Below are 16,056 nucleotides of genomic sequence, written 5' to 3' on the forward strand. Positions count from 1 at the left end.
GGAGATACGAACCGAACCTCTAAAAGCTTCGCTTGTACCCTTTGCACCTCCCTGGTTACTCTTTACCGTTAACCCTACCATTTAACTTTTGGTCTCAAGGGATAGGGTGTTGATAGCAACTTTAACGTCCTTGTCTGCTAATTCTGTCATCCAGAGCATTTCTGATTATTATGGACTCGTTTTCTCAAAATGGCTCCTATTTTCCCTTTCTGTTGCTCTTGTCTGAAGCAGTTCTCTGACTCGCTTTGGAGTAAGTGTCTTTATATAGTTAAGTTGGCTCAAGTGAAGTTACTAGAGTGATTTCAATCCAGTAGAACTACATCCTTATAAAAAAAGGAAACAGCAGGTCTGCAGGCTTAGATGTGTGAGCCCCACAAAGATGTGTCAGCTCTGTCAGAGGTTGGCCCTGAACTTCTACCCTTCAGAACTGAGACAACACACTTTGGTTGTTTCTTCTAGTGAACTTATGCACTGGTAAGTATTTTATTTTGTTCTGTTTTGTTTGTTTTTCCGAGACAGGGTTTCTCTGTGTAGCTTTGGAGCCTGTCCTGGAACTTGCTCTGTAGACCAGGCTGGCCTAGAACTCATAGAGATCCACCTGTCTCTGCCTCCTGAGTGCTGGGGTTAAAGGAGTGTACCACCACTGCCCAGCTACAGTGGTAAGCATTAATTAGATGCAGACATGGCAACTTTTGACTTGTTAAGAGCTAGTTATTTCGGGATTATTTTAAATAGTTTTATCCTCTCAGTTTTACCTTTATATCAACATTTTATTTTTCTACATTTGTTGTGTGTGTGTGTGTGTGTGTGCGTGTGCGTGTGCGCGCGCGTGTGTGTGTGTGTGTGTGTAGAGGTTAGAGGACAGCTTGAGGGAGATGGGGTCTGGAGACTGAAATCATATCTTCACAACAGATTAAGAACGGCTATTACTCAGCTTGGCCATAGGTCTCTGGAGATGCACAAGAGACTGGGAAAGGTGCAGTTACTCAGGGAAGAATGGCCGGGCTCCTCAGCAACTGTGCTAAATCTCTGGCAGAGCTAACAGCAAACTCTACAGCTGGATGACTTGCTCTGCTGGTGTTAATTATCAATAGGTATTCCTGGGCGGTTACTGCTCGCCCAGATAGCCGGGTCCAGAACGAAGCAAGGAATGGCTCAGAGAACCAGTCACCATCACGGTAGGAGAGCTAGACATAGTCTACAGAGGTCATTAAGGCTGACAGGAGTTGGACGTGGAATTTCATGGCGCTCACACACATGATAAACTCTCTAAGAACAGACTTTGCTTGGTCTTGATCCCATCTGAAGACTTGGCATTGGCTCTTTCTTCTTCTGGAATGTTTGTGCTTGCTTCTCAGTGTTCAAGTCTCCCCTAAATGTCACCGTAGGGAGGCCTTCATTGATGACCCAATCGATTGATTTTCCCTCTGCTTCGTGTTCTTTCACCTGTGTAATCCCACAGATTTTTCTTGGAAGCATTTATGCTGATCGCTAACTGAGCGCTCACTTGTGTATTGCCCCACATTGACGATTAAGCCCCTCGAGCAAGGAGATGCTTTACTTCTGTTCACCGTGGTCTTCAATAAATGAATAGAATTCAATAAATGCTTGAAGAATGACTAAAAGAAGCAGCCTGCATCTTATGGGAGCTGTGGGAACATACCACAAGTAGAGGCTCTACATCTGACCCCATGAGTTTGTTTCACGTTTGTTAGAGAAAGTACAGGGAAATGTTTAGAAATTTCCGCCTGCATTGGGTCTTCACGAGTATGAAATGAGAGCGAGTGGCTAATCCACGAGAGCTCACTACAAGTCAGCAGAGATTGGGGCAGGAAGCAGGAGGTGCTTCGTGTAAAGCGATCTTTGTTGTTTCCTGTCAGAACAGATCAGCACGGCATCGTTTATACTCTGAGCCAGAATAACCTTTTGGTTTTTATTATCTGAATTACATCTTTATGATCTCAGAGAAGGGACTATCCCTATAAAATAAGGTTTGTAGGGACGTTGGGGGTATGGAGACATTTTTCAGCGTGCTTTGTGGAGTTTGGATCACCAACTGTTTTTATCTTTTTATTTTTTTTTTGAACATCAGATAATATAAATGAGGAAAGTATAGGCTTCATTTCTGTAGGGTTTATTTCTCATGAAAACATTATCTTTACAAATTAATAATGTACCGTGCAGAGAAACTGTTGTTTCAGACTGAATACAGAATCTAGGAAGTTTCGGCAGGGCAGGCTGTTAGAAACACACTGTCCAAGTTTGGATCTTGGTTTTACCTCTTGTAAACTGTCTAATCCTCAGTTTCCCCACTTATGAACCTGAGCTATGGGGGTAGCTCCCTCCTGATTTTCTTGTGAACTTTAAATGGGTTACTACACATTTGTTTTTGTTTTGCTTTTCTTAAAGATGGAACTGACACCTAGGAACTGGATGCTGTGGAGTCGAATGTCCAGGGCCGTTAAAGTAAGTATGCAAATTAAGAGGAAAGCAGAACCCTAGTAGCATCTCCGCGCTTGAGGCCTGGAGAGGCCCACGTGGAAGCTGAGGTAGTGTGTCAGTCCTCAGCTGTGGAGCGGGAGCGCCATAGACCTGGAGGGTAAGCCTTGGACTTGAGCTTGTCATGAACCCGAGAAACCCACATGGCTGAGTGCTGCCAAATGGGGTTGGAAAAAGCCTCATTAGCGCCGCGTGAGGGTTTATTAGAGCCCCTTTAATGGGTGATGCTTTCCTCTGTCTCCTAGGTACTTCCTTGTTTCAGAGACCAAGTAGGAACTTGAGATGTGGTGTCAAAGAAAGCCATAAAATCAGATAGGCAGCCTCCACTTGGACTTAGATAAAACACACCTTCTGGCTGTGTGAGGCTTATTTGCCCCCAGCCAAATGAGCTTACAAGCGGCTTTTTAAATCACAGGCTCCGGAACTCTTTAGAAGTTTTCTAATGAGTGGGGAGTGGTAACTGGACAGTAACAGTACAGTAGGCACAATTGCTCATTTAAGAAGCCCCAACATGACATCACTGCTGTCTATGTAGAGAGTTGGGCTATGGTTTTCTTTTACTGAATTTAACACAATTCAGGGTTAATAATGCTCTGAATTTCCTAATCTGAGCTTTTCCTAGTGCCCGAGGTCTCTCAGCGTCAATCAGGATTTAGCAGGCTTACCGGTTTTACATGTTTGTCTCTATTACCAGAACGTTGGCAAGTCAATAAAAAAAGAAAAATTACAACCCTGCCTTAAGAATAGCGAATAGGGCTGGAGAGATGGCTCTGTGGTTGAGAACGCGCTTCTCACAGAGGGCCTGTGTTTCCCGTCATCCACATCGGGTGGATCACAACTTCAGCTGCAGGGGCTCCAGTGCCCCTGGCCTCCTCAGGTACCTACATATACATAAAGAAAACATTTAAAAATAAACTTAAACAATAAATGGAACAGAGCCAAAGTGTACTTGTAAATGATCCTGCTAAGCCATGCATGGCAACATATGCAGAGGTCTCCGCCCTCCGCCAGTTATCGCCTGAAGCAGCCTTACCCTGCTAGACAGTCTACTAAGGGAGGTGCGGTGGCGCGGGGCCCGTTCCTTAAGCAGCACTTGAATGCTGGTCAGTTAAGGCCCCTTTAACTTGAATGGAATTTTCCACTTAATAAAAAGACATCTGTGAGCCACGAAATGGGCTTTTTTTTTTTTTTTTTTTTTTTTTTTTTTTTTTTTTTTTTTTGCCACTGGGCACCTCACATAGAAAACTGGGACTTGTTTTTAAATTGTGTGCATTCATGACTGTGTAAACCAGTGAACTGAATAATTCCACAAAGTCCTGTGGTTTTTGCCCCCAGAGAAACCTTTTCTAAGTTCAACTTCAGTTTTTTTTTTTTTAATGCTATCTAGGGGAGTCAGGTATGTGTTCCGTCCCAAGCTGTCCACTCTTTAACTGCGTTCCCAGAGGCACCTTCAGCCAGTGTCTTCTTGAACAGTTGAACAGTCCAACAATGCTAACTGCCTTAGAATGTCAAATGTCCTTTCTCCTCAGCCAGATTCAGTTCTAAAGCCATGTGTTCTGGAGCCCCCAAATGTGTCTACAGTGATATCTGCTGTCCATACTGCATAGCTGAACAGTCTGGGTCAGGGACTAAACCTGCCTTTCTGATTGATTTGGGCTCTCCCTCAGGCACAGAGCCCGGCTCTAGGACAGGCTTAGTAAGTTGCTCAGACTAAGCAGTTGAGGGCCAGGGAAACATGGCTGGCTTGTGGTGTTTTGCTTGCACAAAAAGGAGTGAAGAGTTTTTAGCTCTCTAGGAACTTTGAAAATGCTGGGCCTAGAGACTAGGGAAATCTGGGGCTTGAACATGGAAGAGACAGCTGGAGGGTCAGAACATGAAGGCAAGGGAAAAGGAAGACAAGGATGGTGTGGGGTTCTAGCCGTTGCTCTTGCGAGAGTTTCGTTGAAAGGATAGCTCATTTTATACCAGGCATCTCCTGTCAATGTTTTGGGTGAGAAATTTGGTTTATATGCTCATGTCTCATGCTCAGAGCATATCTGTGTATTGCTTATTCTTGTAGTTGAATTCCATTCCTTGACTCACTGGTTGGTTCATAAACCAGATATTGGAGGACAAACTATAGAGCGCATAAAGATTTTAGTAACTGGATATATATTGTGAACCACAGTAACCCAATTTTAAATGCTTACATTTTCTTCTCTGCAATATAAGCCTGGCCATTTGAGCTCATTCCTTGGCTGATTTAGCAGGCGTGAGGATTTATACGGCGGTGTTGCCTACTGAGCACACTTTCCTGATGATAGTTTCAGCAAAGCCCTTTCAGATTTTCTATATTAAGTTACAGGAAGGGTTTGCTTTTTTTCCCCATCTTGATCAAATTCTTTCCGTCTGCCACCTCCACCTCGCTGAGCTGTTCCAGGGAGTAACTGGCTGGGAACGCAAGGTACAAGAGGTTGCTTTCATGTCGAACTAATCTTTAACAAATTTTGAGCAAGAAGATTAAAGGCAAAGCAGAAAATGACCTTTTCCCAGCATCATGGTCTTTTAGTTCTGTATTAGACAGACACAAGCAAAGAATTTTTACTCAAACCTAAAGCATTTCAGATGAGTTCAGGCATAATATATACAGGGGATAAACGGAGGCTGCCTCAGGTCCTGCTGGTCATATACACAGAGCTGAAGATCACACACAAATAAACAAGTGGCATCATTTCAGAGTTTTTATTTTTATTTTCTGGGTCACTAGGAGGCCTTGGTAAATAATACCAACTGTTTTCATAGTAATGGGCCTTGCTCTGGGAACATGGGTATCATCTGGATTACACTGGCACTGGCAAAATCTAGTTAATGACAGTTGGATGCTAGCCAGTGTTTCAAATTACCAGGCAAGTGGAATTGATACAATTCAAAATAGCAGGTTAGCTCCTAGCAAGGAGCATTAGGAGAAGGTTAAGATGAGTCCCATGGTTCTTGTTGGTATGGGAAGTCCTTCTGTCTATATTTTGCTTTTATTGGTTAATGAATAAAGCTGTTTTAGCCAGTGGCTTAGCAGAATGGGGTAAGGTGGGAGTTCCAAGCAGATAGAGAAGGAGAAAGTAGGCAGAGTCAAGAGAAACCATGTAGCCACCACCAGTGACAGACAGCCACATGGTGATACTCAAAATAATGGAAATAATTTAAGATATAAGGGTAAGCTGGAAATGGGTTAATTTAAGATATAAGAGTTAGCCAGAAATATGCTTAAGAGATTGGCCAAACAGTATTGCAAAAAATATAGTTTCTATGTGATTATTGCATGGTCTGGGAAGCTGGGAATAAATGAGCAGCCTCCTGCTACAACTTATTTTTACGTATGTATGTATGTATGTATGTATGTATGTATGTATGTATTTATTTTGGAGGCAGGGTTTCTCTGTGTAACCCTGGCTGTCCTGGAACTCACTCTAGAGAGCAGGCTGGCCTCCAGCTCACAGAGATTCACCTAGCTCTGCCTCCCAAGTATTGGGATTAAAGGCATGAGCCACCACAGCCCCACCCCATGGTCCTGATGTGCTGGAAGCACTTCCATTCATTGACTTCTGGCTAATTCTGCTACCCTGAGATCTCAGTTCTGAGACTCTCACAAAGAAGGGCACCCTGATTCTCCGACACTGGGTCTTAATCAAAAAGACTGGAAAGTGATTTCTCCCACTCTCTTCCCTATGTTTCTTTGTTTTGTTTTGGTTTTGGTGTTTTGTTTTTTCGAGACAGGGTTTCTCTGTGTAACAGCCCTAGCCATCCTGGAACTAGCTCTGTAGACCAGGCTGACCTTGAACTCACAGAGATCCGCCTGCCCCTGCCTCCTGAGTGCTGTGATTAAAGGCGAGCGCCACCACCTCCCAGCTCCCCGTGTTACTATTGTTCCTTGTGCTTGAGTCTATTGGAAAATTAATGGGATTATGTTGCTATTTCTAATCTCTTTTGATGACATCCTTTCTTCATCTGTCTTCCTCATTATGAAACTCTTTCATCATTGCTGAGACTCTATAATGCCTCTGCTCGAGAGGAGCCTGCATGACAGGTCACTTTGCTGACTCTAGGTTAATTCAGGCCCCTCCAGTCTTCTTTTCCAGGGCACCTGGAATGTGCTTACACATGATTTCCTAACCATTTAAATAAAGCTGAAATTTTTTATGAGGATGTTTTGGTTTCACAGTCCAAAAACATGACGTGCCTCTTTAAACATACAACAAATGCATGTTATACGAATTTCTTCATCTCTCTTTGTTTCTCATCCTGTCTGGTCATTTGGTGGCAGTCTCCTGGCCTCATGTTGGCCTTCCTTTCTTCCCTTCTCATCTGCTTCTCTGGCTCTCCTAGGGCCTTCAGAAACTCTTTTCCATTGTTTATTTTCTTCATTTTCTCTCTTCTGTCTTTCATTTGATTGATATATAAGTTAGGACTATGTTAAATGTATATATTAGAAAAATCTTACGTCTGTTTTTAAAGAGATTGAAATGTATTCAAAATGAGGGACCAGAAGTCCTGGTTAGTTCTTTTCTTTCTAGCAAAAATAGGAGTAATTTGACCTAAGAGATAGTTAGGCAACTACAGGGGGAAAAATCTGTTTTGAGCCCGACAACCCATCAAATCTGAGAAGCCTATTAGATATTTCATGGAAACATTCAGAATGAATCTGCAGCTGGGAGGGGTATCCTGAAAGGGACAGTGAGCCCCCGTTTACATTCCTGAGCCCCACCCACCGCATGACTTGGTGCATATTTGATGAGCGAATTGGTCAGCACACATGTAATGAGGCTCCTGAGATGCACTGAAGATATAGCAGTGAGCAGTGTAGCTAAGATCCTCACCTTCACAGAACTTCGAATGAATGGAGAAAATGTGTATATACAACTAGACATTAAAAAGGAATTCTCTAGCCAGACTATAAACACAGCAGCATCTGGGGGCATCAAATATGGAGTATTTTGTGAACTAATACTTTTTGCTTCTTTCTCCTTTAAACTGTACTTTTGTTTATGTGTGTGAGACCCCAGAGAATATTGTGGTAGATGAGTGCTATATGGAGTGGCTTTAGAGTCAATTTCCAATTTTTTCTGGAAAAAAAAATTCTTTTACAGGCTCACCGTTTTCTCCAGCAGGTGTGAAATGATTCCATGCTGTGTGGAGGAGCAAAATGTCATCTCTGAGATCTGTGTTAAAATTTCATGATAGAGTCTTCAGGGAGATCAAAAGGTCCTTCTCGCTGCTGCAGTGCTCCATGTTGCCAAGGCTACAAAGCTGAGGGGCTTGATGTGTGTTAGTGGGGGTGCCAAAGGCTTTGCCACTGCACTAATCAGTTTCTGCAAGTTTTGTCTTAGCATTCTGTGGGTGCAGTCACCGTTCTCCGAGTTCTCAAGGAGCCATAACTGAGAATTACTTACCCACTGTGAGTCTTTGTGCCCCGTGATATTTCTCCTAAGTACTACAGCATTGTTTTCAAAGAATTTTTTTGCATTAAATATTACTGTTAATTCCCAGGATGAGTCTTCCAGGTTCCATGCTAAGTTCTACTTGACATGATGCTAAGTAATGGTCCCCCCCACATCAAGTTTTCATAGCTTCTAAAGGGGTGTTTAGCAGCAAGCAGGTGAGTCATCTTTTGGCTCAGCAAACAAGAGCTACATTTCTTAGCAAGCACTATTTGTCTTCAACTGGTCCCTAGGCCTAGAATAGATAAGCATTCAACATGGGAGGACATTGGAATCCATGCTAAAAGTTTTGATACATTTCTGTGGGAGGTGCCAAAGGATTGGAGGATTTGGACAAGGGAAAAAGAGAGCGGATATGGTTTTTAGAAATATGAATGAGGGTAATGGGGAGACTATTAGGGGTAGATTTGTGTCTTTGAGCAGGAGATCAGCCAGGAAACTATAGGAGGACATGGTTATTTCTGACTCCATCCCTGCTTTCTATGAATGCTCTCTGGACAAGGATGTATTCAGTCTCTGTTTGTCACTGTTTGTCACACATGACTGGGAGCAGAGATGTTGCAGCATGCACAAAGAACTTACTGGGCTTGTCCAAGGTTACCAGACTACTAAATGGTCAAGTTGAGTTTTCAATCATCCTTTACTACCGTTCTCTTGGTGCTTAAATGTACAGATAATTTTTTTCCCCTTCCACTGAGTGATATTTGGGCAGCCAATTCCTCACTGGTATTGAAGGTTATAGAGTACCGAAAGAGAGAGGTAGACTCTGCGTGGGTAATGAAGATCTCAAAAATTTGTTTAACCATGCCGAGTACCACCTGTGCTTCACATAGTGCGTGCGAGCCTTCCACGCGCTCTCAGGAAGTGCTTTGTATGTCTCATCAGCCTAACTCAAAGGCAGCTCCTGTGCTGGGGGACAACCGAGAGAGAACAGTATTGCCTGCCTCTAAACCACACGCTCCCATCTTCTGGGTTTCCAGCCATTGCTGTTTGCTCCACCTCCCAGAAAATGATGGATTCTAGGTCCTACTTTTGTGCTGAGGTAACCTCTGCAGGCCACTTCCTGTTAAGTCTGGAAAGGGGTTGAGACAAACTGCTGTGTAAGGAATTATTACAAATCTCTTGCCTTAGAGCGACACCCATCTGCTTTCTCCCATTTGGGGTGTTCAGAAGCCTGAACTGGCTTGGCTAAATTCCTACCCAGGGTCTCCAGAAGCCAAAATCAACATGACACAAGAGGGACTGCTCACAGCAAACACTAGCTCTTATCTTAGCTGTAGATTGTATATAGTGCATACATGTTTTGAGAATATCTATAACCTTTGGCTTGAAGCTGACATCTCTTTATGGTAATTTGAAAAGAATATTTTACAATTTTCTATCTGATGCAACTTAGTCTCAGTATTTATCCCAAATCATCTCTTCTCTCCTATTGTCTGGCCATCTTGACCCTGACATTTATACATGCCATGCTTGAACATATTTGGTTTGGCCTAACCCACTATACTGAAAACAGGAGTATACAAATTGGGCGTTTATCTATTCTACCTATGCAAATGATTTTTCTTTACCTCCACTTCTTTCTCAAAATATGATCTTGGTACTATATTTTATTCATTAACTGTATTTCATTTAGTAAAATGCTCAGTAGAAGCCTAATGAATGATACACAGTTTCTTTAAAGTTCTTTTAATGGTTTTTTTATTAGCATAGACTAATATATAATGGATTTCTTTATGGCATTTTCACACATGCATATGGTTTATGTTGATCGTATGCACTCCCCGTTGCCCTCTCCCACTGCACTGCAATTAGAAGGGGGCACAAAACTTCTTTATTATTGTTGTTGTTGTCTGTGTATGTGTGTGTGCAAGTGCACACATGTTACAGTGTGCATGTGGAGGTCAAGGGACAACTTTTGAGAACTGAATCTCACCTGAGACCTTGTGGAGACAAGGTCCCTCTTGTTCCTGCTGTTATCTAGTAAGCTCCAGGCTAGCTGGCTTCCAAGCTAATTCTTTCTCTACCATCCATCTCGTGGTAGGAGTGTTGGGATTACCAGTGAACATCACTGTATCTGGCTTTTTTACATAAGTGCTTTTACTATCTGAGCTGTCTCCCTGGACATGGTTTCTTGATCTCTTTTACCTAAACCACTGTTCGTCTTAAATACTCACTGTGGGAATGTAACCTCATTGTAAAGTGTCTGTGGGTACTTGGTACAATAACAGCATAGGAATTTGCATTATAGTTATGATCTGTAAATGCGAATAAATGGGAACATGAACTATTCAGTATCTTTTTTTTTTTTTTTTTTTTTTTTTTTTTTTTTTTTTGGTTTTTCAAGACAGCGTTTCTCTGGGTAGCTCCAGAGCCTGTCCTAGATCTAGCTCTGTAGACCAGGCTGGCCTCTAACTCACAGAGATCCAAGTGCTAGGACTTAAAGGGTGCACCACCACCCTTCAGCTATTCAGTATCTTATCACCAGTAAGTCTCAATTTTGTATTCAAAGCTCTGTGAGGTAGACATTGTTCTTTCTATTTTACAGGTTGGATATATAAAATTCAGGAAGTAATCGACTTGTTCAAAGTCACCCAAGGAATAAGTCAGCCCTGGAACTCAAGACTTTTTGACTAAATTCTGTGCTATTTGTACAACAGGGCTGCTGTGCAATACAAGGACAACAAGCCCCAAAGAGTGGGCAGCAGGAACATTTCAGATGGGAGCAAAGATTTTAGTTTTAGATGCTCGCTCTCCTTTCTTGCAAAGTTCTGAATGCAAATTTTGACTTTAGAATCCAAATTAGCATATTGTTAGCATATTGATTTTGTCCTGCTCAACTGTCAGTGTTTGCCCTGGAGAGCAGCCGGCTCACCTAAGGAAGTTATTTCCAGCAGGGACTATCTATAGTGCTCTCTTAGAGCTAAGGGGCCTCCCTATCCCCTCGCTGACCTCAAATGTTTACTATTCTATGCTTTAGTGTTGCTGCACACTAGCACCAGAAGCTTGAAAAGGGGGGGACTTGTGTTGTGGGATACTCAGTCTCTGCAGTTCTTTAAGACCGTGTTTTTGAGACTTGGTGGACTTTCCTTCCAGAATAATCCGCTGAAGAACTTACACACAAAAATTTCCGTATACGTCAAGGAATTAGTTCACCTTAAGGGTTGTCTCTTGGTCCCACACCAAATCAATTATTCATGCATTAGTTCCAGAAATCGCTGATTTAAAAGCCATGTAGAATGGCCGCTGAAAGGTGAGCCTGTGAGACCCTCCTACCAAGGGGAGATCTAAGTCCTGCCATTAGGAGCTGGGAGATCTTGGCAAATCATTTACCATCTGGGCTTTAGCTAAAAGGTGGAGACAATAATGGGCCCCACCTTATTGGTGGGATCATGGCATTGCTGTAAATGCTGATAAATTATTGAAAGTAAAAACCCTTGAATAATCTTTGCCAGTGGGCTAGTCAGAGATTTCTTTAATGTGCTCCCTGTGATGCTCTGCCCTGGAGAGCCTAAGAACATGGTGAGCTGGCCCTCCTGTGTTCGGGCGGAGCCAGTTGCTTTTAAGACAGAAAGATTTTCTGGGAGGGGTGAATCTAACCACAGCAGCCCCTTTAAAGGCAGAACGCATTCTTCTGCCGCTGGCTGAGGAGAAAATCAGATTCCCAGCCTGAGAAAGACTTGAAGTGCTGCTGGTAGCTTTGCAGATGCGTGCAACAAATGAGAAGGAATGCGGGGAGTTCTAAGAGGCTAATAGAGACCCAGACTGAACTGCCAGCAAAGAAATAAAAATCTCAACCCTATAGCAGCAAGGAACTAAGTTGGGCCAGCATCATGGATTAGCTTAGAAGCCAGTTCTTCCCAAAACCTCTAGATAAGGGCCTGGCTGGCTGACATCTCAGTTTCAGTCTCGTGGGACTGTGAGCCAAGAGGCCTAGACTGCTGAGCTCTAACGCTGTGAGACAGTCAATGGGTGTGGACCTAGTCACTATGCAGGAAGTAGTCATGTGGCAATCAAAGACTGACATAATTACAAGGACGTTCTTAATAAGCAATCACTATCATTTACATTTATTATTAAACACCTTACACAAATGACACAGCGCATGAGGGCCTGGGAACACAAGGCTGGACAAGTCATGGGAGAGCCAGGCTGTGGTTAGTTTATGGCCAGGAAGATTAGTCTTTAGCTTTTATGTGAACTTCAGAATCTACGAAGACCTGCTGTTGGATCTTACACATAGACATTTCTTCTGTACTTTCACTTACTTCTTTTATTATAAACGCTTGTTTTGTAGGATAACTTCTATTTATTCTTTGACAATTTCATACATATACACAAAGTATAAGCACCTGAAATTTTTTTTTCACTTTTAACCAGTGGGTAGGCTGTGTTTAATCACCAACAGTAATCTTTAGCCACAAAAGAATGGGAAATTGGATTTATTGACTTTTTTTTTCTGTGTATAACCATTACGCTGACGCTGTCTGCGATGCTCCTGGCACGTGTTCACAGGGGTGTAAGTTATATAATGGGGGTGCCTGTCTCTGACAAAGGATCTATAAAACCCTTTATCGCTAGGATCCACCACCTGGTGTTTTCAACAGCCCTGAGCAAAGAACAATTCCCAGTTTAATCAAACTGGAATACAAAGGGAGCAGTGGGGTCTCAGTGTGAGATTCCTTGAAGTTATTCCAAGGGAAAGGGACCTTTTGTTACAGAGACAGCTCATTTGAGAGTTCACTGGCCTGTGCCACTTCTCCAGCTGGCAGCCCAGCAGGGACTTTCTGATGCTTTCCTAGACTTAAAAGCCAGTTTTTGGTGGGAAGAACAGTGATGTTGTCATGGGGGGAGGGTGTTGGTGGGAGCAAAAGAGACTGGGGAAGAGTTAAAGGCAGCGATTTGGTGACTTTTATTCAAGTGTGCACCGACTTCATTTTTTTTTCTGTCTCTGTTTTGTGATAAGATTAGCAGATGTTTGTGTATTTAACTGAGGTAGTTGTGACAATATTGTTGGGTTTTAATTTAACATTCATTTAATAGGATCTTAAATTGGCTCTGAGTAGATGGTGGGAGCTATTTGTTGCCCAAAGACATTCTGAAGCAGCTAGTCTCTTTCTTGAGTCGAGAATGGTTTCTTCCCACTGTGACCCCCTCCAGCGGAAAGAGATGAACAATTCTAAAAGCCATTACAGTTTCCAGATCCAGCTGATGGAAGTCCTGGATGTGAAATGATAAGGATCTCAAAGTCAGAGTCATGCCAACAAAACTGCCTGGGTAGGCAGGATACCCATGACTCCAGCATGGGGGAGCAACACTTGAGCCATGTCAACTCCAGTTGAGACCTTCTTCAGATCAACACTGGGGCAGAGGGAGTTGCCTTGAAACCATCCACTACCACTTCCTGGCAATGGGACCTGAAGTGACGTGCCTGGCCTCCTAAGTCCTGATTTCCTCATCTAAGAACGAGGACAAGGTAGTCTTTGGCATAGCTGGGAGGATTAAAAGGAACAGCAGGAAGAGCCCGTGTAAACTGATTCTGCAACTTCTTCCCTGTTACCAGTCACTGCAGGAACCCATGTGGGCAGATGCTGGTGAGCCTACAGGTTGCAGGGTAGGTGGAGTTGCTTAACTCCAGACCTCATAACCAACCATCTACTCGGTATCTCCTTCCACTTGTCCCCCAAACCTCCTGCAAGTCTTTCAATTTCAAATAAATGGCATCTCTATCCTGTTAGGTCTCAAACTAGGACTCAACCCCGGAACAAAAGGTTGAAGTGCCTATTAACATAGCATCGTGGACTCTGGTGTCTCCTTGAGTTTCTATCTCTTACCCAGTCCTGGGTCCTCAGAACTTCTTACCCCACCCTCCAGTCTCAACGTCTCCAGCCCCTGAGCTTCATTGCTGTTCCTCCAGCTGCTCTTCCTTCTACATCCCAGCCATTCTGGCGACACTGCCCTTTTTACTTCTTGGTGCTCTTGGCCTCCTGGCCTCTTAGGCCAGCCTGTGTCCTCTCTCTCTTCTCTTCCTCTCTCATTTCCCCTCCCCAAAGTCTGGTTCATTCTGGACTCTCCCAGATGGCTCTGCCAGTATTCTCAGTCCCTTAGGAACAGGCACGTTCTTCATTTATTTATTCATTTATTCATTTATTCATTCATTTATTTATTTATTTATTTATTTATTTATTTATTTATTTATTATTTGCATTCACATCCATCCTTCCAGTTGTGATGACCAAAAACTTAATTGTTAATCCTGACTTTTATCACCCTCTGACCCCCTTCATCTTCATCACATTCTGATCCTGTTCATCCTGTCAGGAAATTCCCTTGACTCCAGCTAGAATCTAACCGCTTCTGGACACCTCTGTAGTTAACCAGTGCCTGTCATCTGTGTCCTTTCAATGCAGAGGTCAGGGTGATTTTGTTGGAATACAAATCAGCTCAAAACTCTCTGACTCAAAACTTTCCAGCCGTCTCCCTATCCCCGTGCAAAATGGCACCAAATGGCATCATGAAGGGTGGTGGCGTGGGTGGTGAAAGAATTCACCAAAGCAAGAGCAGACAAAGAGAGGCTGTATTGAACTCCGCTGCAGGAATGCAGGGGACAAGTTCCCAGTGTGCTGTTGGGAGGGGCTGGCAGTGCATCTGGAGCAGTTGGAGGGATGTTTTTCGGGCTTGTCTTCTGGGCCCTTTGTAGGGGCTGTGTATATGGCAGACCGGTGATATCTCATTATCGTTGTGTAGTAATTTGTTTCGCTTGAGGTTCCTCATTAGTGTAAGAGGTCATGGGTCATTAGCATTCCAGATGTCTGAGCAAGACATGATGGATCAGGCTCCAAATGGTTATGATTTGTTGTTCAAACGTAGGCATTTTGTTGTTACTTTGAGCTTTTTTCTCTACCTATCTCAATAAATCAAAGGCCTCATAATGGTCTATAATGGTGACTTGGGCCTTGTATACAGATCCAAGCCTGTTTGTAATAAACCCTTTTAAATCAGTGACATCACGGGACACAAATCTACTTTGCTTGAGAGTCTGTCCACTTGTCCTCAGAGGAGGAAGCAGCACCTAATATACATTCTGTTTCTCTTTCCTTAGAGATCGGTGCCTATGCAAATCAAAAGCTTGATCCAACAGGCGGTCTCCACACTCACACTATGAATTCCCATTTTTCCTGGATGCCCCTCATTACTTGGTATTATTATTACTGCAATTTAAATACCATTAGATGAAGATGATACCACCTTAATGTTCTAGCTTATAATTAATAACTTACAACTGACTAGTTGGTCCATAGCTTTGGCTCTTTGTGTGTGTGCATGTGTGTGTGTATGTGTGTGTGCACATGTGTATGTTGTAGAGTATCAGCTTTCATTTTTCTCTTATTTAATAATTTAAAAATATATTAGTAACTTGTAGTAATTGATATAAATATTGTCTTTCTATAAAGACAGTAAACAGAATGTTTTTGCTGCACATATTTTTCTGTCGTGTATTTTATAAATTTTTCCTTTTCTTTAAGTTACATATTTGAAGTTTTTGAAATTTCATTTGATTGAACATAATAGTTCTTTACATTTTTGTGTTTTCTGTTACATTTGAGTTTAGAATTCAGCATTCTTCAATACTCAACTTCAATACTTCACTTTGGAAAAACCAAAAAGCTGGGATAGCAAAAAAAAAATCCTGTACAATAAAGGAACTTCTGGAGGCATCACTATCCCTGACATCAAGTTCTATTACAGAGCTACAGTAATGAAAATAGTTTGGTACTGGCATAAAAACAGACTGGTGTACCAAAGGAATCAAATCAAAGACCCTGATATTAATTTATTTACTTATGAATACCTGATTTTTGACAAAGAAGCTAAGAATATAAAATGGAAAAAAGAAAGCATCTTCAACAAATGGTGCTGTCAAAACTGAATATCAACTTGTAGGAGAATACAAATATATCCATATCTATCCCCATACACAAAATTCAAGTCCAAATGGATCAAAGGTCTCAGCATAAATCCAGCTACACTGAACCTCATAGAAGAGAAAGTGGGAAGTAGTCAAATGCATGGGCACAGGAGACCA

General features: G+C 42.5%; 1 long non-coding RNA gene across 1 annotated transcript; it reads left to right on the forward strand.

Annotated features, from left to right (window-relative positions):
- Positions 1–3,209: 3,209 nt before the first annotated feature.
- On the forward strand, positions 3,210–15,745 carry LOC119827739. The gene is made up of 3 exons (XR_005287710.1): positions 3,210–3,376; positions 15,073–15,169; positions 15,583–15,745. It is a non-coding gene; the product is annotated as an uncharacterized LOC119827739 (long non-coding RNA).
- The last annotated feature ends 311 nt before the right edge of the window (positions 15,746–16,056 follow it).

This window comes from Arvicola amphibius, chromosome 12 (assembly GCF_903992535.2).
Source record: "Arvicola amphibius chromosome 12, mArvAmp1.2, whole genome shotgun sequence".
Classification (NCBI taxonomy): Eukaryota; Metazoa; Chordata; class Mammalia; order Rodentia; family Cricetidae; genus Arvicola; species Arvicola amphibius.